The following is a 7,848-nucleotide window of genomic DNA, read 5'->3' on the forward strand; positions in this document are numbered from 1 at the left end:
AATTAGCCACTGGATGATAAAAACTGTACTCAGGCAGAGAAGACTCCCACTGGGACAAAGGGGACTGAGGAGAGATGGGTCCAGAGGTACCAGTTTTTTCTTGTTTGTGTGTAGGGGATATGGGAGTGGGGTGAGTACACACATGTACATGTAAAGGTCACAAGTCAAACATATGTGTCTATTTCTCAGTTCCACCTTGTTTCTTAAAACAGAATTTCCCACCGGGCAGTGGTGGCACACGCCTTTAGTCCCAGCACTTGGGAGGCAGAGGCAGGTGGATTTCTGAGTTCGAGGCCAGCCTGGTCTACCAATTGAGTTCCAGGAACTCGGTAGTTAGGCAAAACTGGATGGCCAGCAAACCTCAGGGATCTGTCTGTCTCTGTCTCTCTTGTGCTAGCTTTACAAGTGTGTGCAACACATCACTCAGCTTTTTGGTTTGGTGTGGTGTGGTTTGTTGTTTTTTTGAGGCAAGGTCTCTCAGGCAGGGGGTGGTGGTGGCACACCTTTAATTCCAGCACTTGGGAGACAGAGGCAGGTGGATCTCTGAGCTCAAGGCCAGCCTGGTGTACAGAGCATGTTCCAGGACAGAAACCCTGTCATGAAAAACTGAGAGGGGGTAGGGGGTAGGGTGTGATAGGGCTCAACATAGTCCTGTTGGGCCTGGAACTCCTCTGTAGACCAGGCTGACCCAGAACAGACACCCACTTGCCTCTGCCACCCAAGTGCCACCACACCCGTCCCATCCAGCTTTTCTAGTTCTGGGGATTAAATCAGGTCACCATGTGCAAGCGCTTTACAGACTGGGCTATCTCACAAGTCCTTGCCTTTTCTTTTCCTAGAACAGCAGCAGCAGTCCAGGCCACTATGTTCAAAAGGCAAAAGAGGATAAACACCCCAGAGACAACACCTAAAGTCCCAAGAGCTCCAGACCATTTCCCTGACCCACAGACCAACCAGGTTGAAGGGATGCTGAGGCCATCTTAGAAGCCATGGCCTGAAAACTTTCCAAAGCAAGCTAGAGATGTGCATTTGGTGGGGGAGAAACACCAGAGCAAAGGCTGGGAGGAGGGCAGGGAGACACACAACTGCAGAGAGCATAGGGAGGTTCAGCCTGAAGTGTCTGGGGAGAACAGTGGGAGTCACTGGCCATAGTCCACACATTTGGCTGCCTCAGAGAGGGACTGTGTGTCAGTGCCCAGAGCCCAGTGGACAGGGCAAGGGAGTCATTCCAGAACCTAAGCCAAATCCCCACTCATCATTCTGGGGACCAGGAAGCGCTGGCTCTCAAATGAAAGCTGTTCCTAAGCTCGCCACCGTCATCCTTGACCTACCGTCCCCAGGAAGGACATCTGCCTGTGGACAGTTATCTCCCATCTACCCTCTGTCCAGCCTCCCCCCATCAGTGAACACAGCACACATCTCAGATCCTGCTATACATAGCTCTACAGGCGGACCCTCAGGCTGGGCCTTCTGCCTGTGTCCCAGGTCTTTCTGTTGGGACCAAAACACCTCATGACCTCACTGTGGTGAGCTCTAGCAGATACACCAACTTCATGCAAAGCCAAGTGTCACATGCCCAGGACTGCTGTGGAAAACTCACCAGAATGAACACAGAAGGGAAAAGGATGGCCTCTCATCCCCTTCTACGACAGTTTGAAAACACCGCAGAAGACAAATAAATGACGTCAATCAACTTCTCCAAAGATTCCTCCACAAAGACTACTCTTCACAGATGAGCCAATCTGCAGTATAAACACAGGGGGGAGGGCAAGCCACCCTGCCTTCCCTATCATCCAGTGGCTTTTGGAGGGCAGGACCACCTGAGACTAACTTAACTCACCCGTCTGCCCTGCTGGTAGGACCAGTAGGGTGACTGGGGTTCCTTCACTGCATTCAGGAAGGGGACAACACAGGCCAACCCCCTATGCCTAGCCACTGAAGAAGAAAGCTGCATAGGAGGTACCAGAAGAAGGGAGAGGTAGCCAGGCAGGCACTGGGCAAGCAACATGGCCTTTCTCCCCTCAGGCGATCTCAGGCCCCACTGGAGACTCTGCCTTTGGGCATGGGAGTTCCGATCCCAGGTCTGACACACCAACATCACGTCAGAACTAGATGAGAAGGCCAGAAGACTAGGCCTTACTCCTAGCTCCTGCTTCACTTGCCTTGAGACTGGAATGGCCTTAGCCTTCCCGACTGTCAGTGGGGCTGCTGGTTCCAACCTTCCCTAACTGTAAATTGGTACAAGGCATGTTCAGGACCCTTTGGTATTGGAGGACTCGGCCTCCCCCAGGCCTCCTTGGTAGAAGGCCTCAGAAGATCATCCACTCCCCAAATCCCAAGGACATGGAACACCAAGATGACCTAGCACCCGAGGACCCTTTATTAAGAACCACAAGAGATGGTCCTGAGATACCTGTCCACACGGACACTGACCCAACTCATCCAGGGGAGGCTGCCTGCCAGTCTGCGTAGGCTCAGCAGCTGCTTCCGAGTGGGCCTGTCTCCTCATAGATCTAGGGACTGACTTTCCTTCTCCAACCAAACTCCAAGTCACCCGTCCACAAGCTGCCCTACTCTGTGAGGCCCCTGCCACTTGTAAAAGCAGCATCTGCTCCAACAGTTTCCGAATCTGTGTCTGCGGGCCTAAAGCTGGCTCTCCAGCCAGTCCCCTGGGCCAGTCCGCAGGCCAGGCAGTCCTACTGGTTGTATCCCATCCTCCGTCCAGCATCACCGGGCTCTGGTCCTACTCTTGTCTCCAGCTTTGGCTCTGGGTCGGGCCTCTTTAGGAGAACAGCTACCCTGAGGTAGGCATCCAAGCGCTAGCCAGGTCCTCGGCACCTTGTCATTTCCTTCCGGTGGAAGGCATGCGGAGCCGGTGGGGATTCCCTACTCACTGCGAACCCTAACCCAGGTTCTTAGCCGGGTGAGGGTCCCGGCTTTCTGACGGCTCCAGCTGGATGATGGTCTCCATGAGCGTGTCCCTTAGTCACTCTAAGCAGATCACCTAGATCTCTAGCTAGCCCCCCAGCCACAGAGCAGATCTTCCTTGCCACCAAGAGCCAAGAATAGGGGGATGCGGGAACAGACACCCCGGTGGTCCAGAGCCTCGCGCCTCCCGCGTCTCCCCCAGGCTGGAGAGAAAGCTTCAGAGGGAAAGCGCAGGTCGGAGGCGGCCTGCCTGGGTCCCGCGCCCCGGCAGGAGAAGCGCGGGCCGAGCCTCCCATGACCACCCTGTGTGTCCTGTCCCGCGGGATCTGAGGCAAGGACCCCACAGCCACTCCCATCGCCCGTGCCCAGGGGCGTCCAGCCCCGCGCTGGCACTCACCTGCCGCCACCGCCGAGGGCCCGGGCGCTCTGGAGTTCCCGCCGGCGGGCGCGAGAGCCCCAGCGCCCCCAGCTGGTCGCACTGACCTTACGGGGCGCGGGCTGGGGAGCTCTGGGACGTCCCCACACGGTCCCCGCGTAGCGGCCTCCGACCCTGTTACCTGCGGCGCTCGGCCATCTCCTGTGTCCCTGAGGCTGCAGGAGGGAGCCACGCCCGCAGCCTTAGGTCACCAGCAAGACCTCATCTCCGGGTTCCCAAAGTACCTCTCCCACGTGGTCCACGGCGCCTGGCCCATTCCCACCTCCGAGGAGACCAGAGAGTGATGTCTCAGCTGCTTTCCTCCAGATCTCGCCTGCCCTCTGGCCACGCCCCTGTTTCTGGAAGGCTCCAGGCTGCAACTAATGCTTTCCTGCTAAAGGAAGACGGTCCAACCTTTATCTCCTAGGACCGTTTGAGGTGAGAACCACTCATCCATCTGTCCGACAGTCACAACTCTATTGACCTGAAGGACGAAGCCAGCAGAATAAAGTAGATCTATAACTTCGTGGTGACCCCTATAACCAGGGGTGGGGCACCAGAGTTGGAAAGAAAAGAAAATCTACCGTTTCTCAGGCCAGGCAAACAAGGTGCTACTCTGAGCCACCATCAAGCCTACTCACCGGGTCATTCAGCTGTGAACCCTCCCCAAGCCTGCTGTCCCCGCATCCTTGTGTCCATGAATGACTTTTCACGCTGATGGAAGTGCCAAGGGCATTTGCTGGGCTCGTTTTTAAACTCAGCCTTGGTAGAATCTGCCCAGGGATCTCCTGAGCTTCTGGCTCCCAGCACACAGGTGATCCTGGAACCAAAAGAGGGGCGGAGCCTGCCTGGTCTCCTGGGACCAGACAACCTTCTTATAGAAAAGGGAAGAGACTCCAACGGGTCACAAGTCCACTTCCCTTAGTAGCCTTGGGACCCAACTCAGGGTCCCTGTTGGAATCATCTGGAAAGTAGAAACTGACTTCCACTCCAGGTGACATGAGGTCCCAGCTGAGACTCATACTGCTACCTTCTGCAAGCCTGCCCAGCCTCCCTGAGATTGACCAGGCATTTCTTCTGCCATGCCACAGTGACATGGCCAAGATGGCACTTGCTATCTAGCCTGGAGCCTGCTGGTTTTCTCACTAACAGCCCTGGCCTAGATTCCCAAGAGATGAGCCCATGACAGTGGTCAGATGGCTGTCCCCATCAGAACCTCAGCAGTTCTACCCCATCAACAGAAGCTAGGATACAGGGAACCCTCCTAATTAATTGGTCCCAGAACTCTAAAATGGGGGAGGAGGGGTGGCTTGGTGCAGAGGTGGCGTGTCCTCTGGCCTTTCTAAGCAGACTGCAAGGAGCCCGTCGCTCTTTTGGTAGGATGGGAATGACACTACGACTTTGGTCTCTGTCATTTTATGCCACCACACAGGCCCATGACCAGTCTGACAGCAGACAGGAAAACATGGCTGGAGAATGGGATGGGAACAGGATGCTTGCCTCAGGACATGCCACCAACCCACATGGCACCTTCACAATCCTCATGTCTCCTGTGGACATCCCTGCAGCAGCCTCATGGGACACTCTGACCCCAGTCAGTAACTGTGTTTAAGCAGTGGTCAGCACTAGAGTCTCCCAAAAGTACAATGAAGGCAGTCACTGGGTGGGGTGGGCCTGAGTTTCTTACTCAGCACAGTAGGGCTTGGGGTGTTTGGCTTTCTAACTTTTAAAAGAGTTTTTTTTAATTATTCATTTTTATTTTATGCATAGTACACTGTAGCTGCCTTCAGAAGAGGGCATCAGATTCCATTACAGATGGCTGTGAGCCACCATGTGGTTGCTGGAAATTGAACTCAGGAGCTCTAGAAGAGCATTCAATGCTCTTAACTACTGAGCCATCTCTCCAGGCCCCAAATATTTCAGGTGTATAGGTGTGTGTCATCTGCATGTTTGTCTGAACACTGGGTGTGCAATACTTAGAGGCCAGAAGAGGGTGTGTGCCACATGGATGCTGGGAACAGAACCTTGGTCCTCTGAAATAGCAGCAAGTGCTCTTAACTACTGAGCCATCTCTCCAGTCCCTATGTATGTCTTTGAGTTTATGAGTTTTTTGTCTCATCTATGTATGTGTCTGCAGAGGCCAGAAGAAGGTATAAGACCCCCTAGAGCTGGAGTTAGAATTGTGAGCTGTCATGTGGGTTCTGGGAATTGAACTCAGGACCTCTGGAAGAGCAGTCAGTGCTCTTAACTGCTGAGCCATCTCTCTAGCCCCCCACATAAACAAATCTTTAAAAAAAATTTTTTTAAAGAAATTTGTATACAACTTCTCATGAAAAGTTAACCAAACACTCCTAAGCTCATGTTTGGGGCATTGTTTTTAGGAGTCTTGAGGCCTGCCTGTATTCTGGAGATCAAGCTCAGGTTGGCTAGCTTGCACGTCAAGTGCAGTTACGTGTGGGGCCATCTCGATGACTCAGGTCCTTTCTGTCTTCCCATTCCCTTTTGGGATGGGAATGTTTACTCTGTGACATTGAACCCAGAAGCCAACACAAACCTCCGTCCTTTGTGACAGTGATGTGAGAAAGACAATATATCTTTTTTTTTTTTTTAAAGTCAGTTTCTCTGTGTAGCCCCGGCTGTCCTGGAACTCCTGCTGGTGGATATATTTTCTTAACAAGAAATATCAGAGGTCAAAAAGTAAAGACTTCAGGAAGAAAAACACGAAAGCAGAAATGAGACCCTCTCAGGAGGGTTAGCAATACAAAACAGAAAGCCAGAGATGGACAGGATGGAAGGAAAATAGACAAATAGAGGCTCTCTGTCCAGGTCACTCAATATTTGAACAAACGCGGAATTCCCAGGAAAGCAGTAGAGATTGGAGTAAATAAGAACTCAGGTATCTTAAGGATATGAACCACCAGGCGGAACCCCCATAATGTGAAGGATCCTGCATGATAGAGAAGATGCAATGTCCATATAGTAATGTTTCAGAACACTGCAGAGAGGAGAAAATCCTAAAAGTTCTGAGAGGAAAACTTATCAAGCCAATCTGGGATCCTTAAAGACACTGAAAATGATGCTTTCGGCTTTTGAGGGACATTTCCCAGCCAGAACTCTGTATCCAGAGAAACTTTCAACTGAACACAAATGCAGAGCACTTTCAGATGTTAAGGCCTGTGCACTGTGTTTCTGGAAGCTAGGTAGGTAGCCACCCAGCCAAGACTTTATGAAGAGGGAAATCCAGGAAACAGAGACAAGCTGTGGTGGACGAGTGAAACAAGCTTCCGGGTATTGGGGGATGTTCAGCCACGTGGACACCTGCATTTTAAGTACACCTGGTTGAAGCCTCAGGCGACCGAGGTCACTGTGATAAAACACCTGGTGCAGCTAGGTAATTTGCAGGGGTTTCACACACCCATGGAGTTTAGGCTCCGTTGCTAAACTAAAACTCCTGGAAAAAGAAAAACCCTTGTTCAGGAGAAGAAATCAGGGTTAAAGGTGTAGCTCAGCCACATAGCATGTGAGGCCAGGTACAATACCCACGTCCCCTCCCTGACTCACTGCATCACCGAGCTCGCTTGACAAGAACAGCCTTTTAGAGTCATAAGAGACGAAAACACTGACCACTGACTGCACTCAGGAAACTGCTCGGAGGAGGCACGGGCCCAGAGACTTAAGGATATTGGGAAGTCAACACTTAATTTCAAAACCTAAAAGCTGAGAAGTGGCGGAAGCCTGTCACTGAGAGGCAACAGTCAACACTTCCTTTACCCCTAGGTAAAAACAACTCACCACTTTGGAAGTGGCTACCCCAGAAGTTGAGGGAGACATGTAGAATGTCTTGGCATTAAGACAACACTGCTACCCTACCCCCTGCCCACAAGTATTTGCTTTTTTGCATCTTGTTGGCAGGGACCTAGACCCTGAACCCCTCCCTTGCTCTCTGCCTCACTCTAGACAGCCCTTTCCTGTCTCGTCCCCTGCGGGGCCGTCCTGAGTAGTTAAGCCTGGTACTTGGAAGCACTGCTGTGTTGAAGTGGATTTTGATCTCAGAAGCCTGGTGCAACCCTCCTTACGGTGTTCTGAAGAGAGCTCAAGGAAAGCCACATTCCTGGTGCCCTAAGTGCAAGCTGGTGGTATGAAGCCTAAACTAGTGGTCAATCTTCTGAAAACTGATACTCCATTTCAAGAGGCCACTTCAGCTTTTAATCAACTCCTCCTTCCCTTTTAATGTTAACATTAAACATTAAGACATCTTTCTAGGGGTTGAAGAGATGGCTCAGTGGTTAAGAGTGCTTACTGCTCTTGAAGGGGACCTGGATTCCTAACACCACAAGATAGATGGCTCACGACAATCACTCCAGGGCCAAGGGATCTGATGCCCTCTTCTGGCCTCCTTGAGCATTGCACGAGCACGGTACATAACCTAAACCAGCCAAAGCTCACCTATAAAAACTAAAGTACATCCCTTATTTACAAAGGAAGGAAGGGAGGGAGGGAGGGAG

This window comes from Grammomys surdaster, unplaced genomic scaffold, assembly GCF_004785775.1.
Source record: "Grammomys surdaster isolate TR1022 unplaced genomic scaffold, NIH_TR_1.0 126063, whole genome shotgun sequence".
NCBI lineage: Eukaryota > Metazoa > Chordata > Mammalia > Rodentia > Muridae > Grammomys > Grammomys surdaster.